The sequence below is a fragment of the Cannabis sativa genome, chromosome 4, assembly GCF_029168945.1.
Source record: "Cannabis sativa cultivar Pink pepper isolate KNU-18-1 chromosome 4, ASM2916894v1, whole genome shotgun sequence".
Lineage (NCBI taxonomy): Eukaryota > Viridiplantae > Streptophyta > Magnoliopsida > Rosales > Cannabaceae > Cannabis > Cannabis sativa.
In genome coordinates this window covers 68,652,489-68,655,684 of record NC_083604.1, presented here as the reverse complement: position 1 = coordinate 68,655,684, position 3,196 = coordinate 68,652,489, and positions in this window count along the sequence as shown.

Below are 3,196 nucleotides of genomic sequence, written 5' to 3'. Positions count from 1 at the left end.
TTAATTTTTTCCATACTATCCAATAAAAATAATTCCAGAAACAGAATCGCAATTATTTTTCACAAAAATTCACAAACATCAATCAATCATCAAATAACACTCAATACAACATGATACCATCCAAAAACAAACAAACAATCGTTTTAAAGTCCAAATTTCTTGCAAGTAAATCAATTACCATGGCTCTGAGGCCAGTTGTTGGAATTTATTTTACCAGGATCTTAGATCTACTCACAAGTATGTTGATTAACACCCTAAATATGAACTTTCTAAAACGATGAAATAAACACATATAAAGTTAAAGAAACCTTACATTGGGTGCAGCGGAATTAAATGACTCCTTCCGTTCAGATATCTAGCCCTTGATTCCTTTCTGTAGCAGAGCATTATCAATATCTGAACCTGGATCTCTTTCTCTAAATCTTTGATGCTGAAACTCCTTTTGCTGAATGTCTTTCTTCATAATCTTCCTCACTATGATTGAGGTATCACTTGCTATGTGTGGACACTACTCATACACTAAGGATTTTCGAAATTTAACGAAGAAGAAAGAGAGAGTGGGTTCGGCCAAAGATAGGGAGAGAGAAGGCTCAGGTTTTTCTGATTCAGAAAGTGTCAGAAAAAAGTGTAATTTTCCTGAAGCCTTCACTATCTATTTATAGCATTCCACTAGGGTTAGGTTTGAATTATTTGGCATTAAAATAATGAAAATATCAGAGGGAAAAATCCTACAAAAGTGGCCGACCCTATGCTAGTGGATTTGGGCCTCACTTTTTGCAATTTTGCAGTTTTATCTTTTCTGCATCTGATTTTCTCAAAAACGTCAATTTTCTAATTCAACCATTTAAATGCCAATTCTAACTATTTAATAACTATAAATAATTATTAAATAATATTGTAATTTATCATATTTATTAATTGAACCATACAAAGTATCATAATTAACAAATATGCCCCTAAAACTCTTTCTTTACAATTTCGCCCTTACTTAGTGAAAAATTCACAAATAGACATAGTCTAACTTGAGAATTATAATTGATTAATCAAAACCAATTACATGAGTCTTACAAGCAATATTATCTCAACTAGTGCGGGGACCATGGGTCTATATAACCGAGCTTCCAATAAGTAGATCAAGAATTTAGCACTAAAATTCACTAACTTATTAATTCTTTGTTGAATCCACGCATAGAACTTAGAATTGCACTCTCAGTATATAGAATGCTCTATATGTTCCACCATATAGACACATCATTAGTTATCCATTGTTATAATCCTAATGTGATCACTGATCCTCTATATGAATGATCTACACTGTAAAGGGATTAGATTACCGTAACACCCTACTATGTATTTTATCCTTAAAACACTTGACCCCGTATAAATGATATTTCAGCTTATGTGAAATGAGTACCCCACCATTTATGTTCGTTTGTTCAAGCTTGAAGGAGATCATCCTTTGCTTACTATTCGCCAGATAGAAGCTATAGATTCCCTGTTTATGCTAGCGCTCCCACTCAATTGCACTACCGTGTTCCCAAAATGTACGTATCACCCTGACCTAAAAGTAGGCTTAACTAACAAATCAAAGAACACGAATAGCCTTTCAAGATTGAGCCTAATCATGTCAGGATTAAGATCATTTGATCTAGGATCAACTATGCGATATTGACTTGAATAAATATTACGGTAAGTTTAATAAATCTAAGTCAAAGTTCAATATCGGCCCCTTCCGATGCATACTCCATGCATCCAACCTGAGCTTTACTTTAACCAATGCTTTGGAAAGAACATAGCACTTCTCCAAATGCAAGTAAACTCTATTGTAGATTATCATATCAGTAAAACCCTATGTTTGATAAATCTAGGAAACTTTATTCACATAGTCATGTTTACTTTCCAATGTGTTGACGGCACAATAAACAGGATCAAGTATATGAAAAGGGTTTCAAATGAATTTATACATTATGTACATATAATCATGAAATAAATCATGTGAACCATGCAACATTAAATGTTATTTCTGATCTATATTAATAAGTAAATCTTATTATATTGAAATGAGTTTTATTTAGGGCATAAAACCCAACAGTCTCATCTTTAAAATTCATGAAATTACGAAACTGCCCAAAAATCCTGTCACTGGGTCCCCGTCGCGACTGGCAACGCCCCCGTCGCGACGGGGTTAAACATCCTTTTTTCGAGATTCTTTCTGCTAATCCCCGTTGCGACTGGGACATCTCCCGTCACGATGGGATTAGGCAGCGACACGATTTTTGGTTTTTCTTCTCAATTCCTTCACCACTTGTACTCAATTCTTGTATATACTTTCTTTAAACACCCGACGATCTGAAACAAAAGAATCAAGCGTAAAATAGCCTTAAAACTAGAAACAAAGAGTGAAAACTAACCGAAAATATGACCCGAAACTTAGACTAATTTTAGCCTAACAATATATCTCATGTTAAATTCAACTCAAACCAAAACCAGTGTCTTTTATCTAGAAAGAGAATAAATTAAGAACATTCTTTTTTACTTCTATCTTGATAAGCCTAATGTATGTCTAATAGTCTACATAAGACTTAGCATTGCAATTTTTCAAGAATGTTAAAAAGTATCAGAATAATTTAAGTTAGTACCACTTTATAATTATACAAAGTGATGAGGTATCTTTAAGGTACTATAAATTACATTCATACGTACATACTTTATTGAGAGAAACTAACATTCTCAAAATATAGTTAATTATTCAGATTCCAATTTCACTGGCTATAATTCATGTGAATCAACATTTGATTACATCTTTAAGTTTACTAGTAAGTTGTATTGTGGAGAATCTTAATTGTTATTTCTATTATAGAAGTAATATTCATTTATTATTTTGAGGATGCATCTTCTATGGTGTATTATAGAGTTTCATATCAAGCCATTAAAAAATTTGCGACAAATTCACCTATAGTTTTTATATGGCTAAGAATTATAATAATAGCTCTGGGTCAGGTCAAAGCTCACATATCGACATTAAATATTTAATCATAAAGAAGCATAAGAGGTCATTAAACACGCAATTTTTAATTGAATTATCGCAATATCCTTGACTAAAGGCATGTCGCAACATAAATTCTAAAGTAAATATTAGATTCATTTACCCATTATGCAGTTTTCGGTTGTATAATTAAAATTATTTTATGAAACT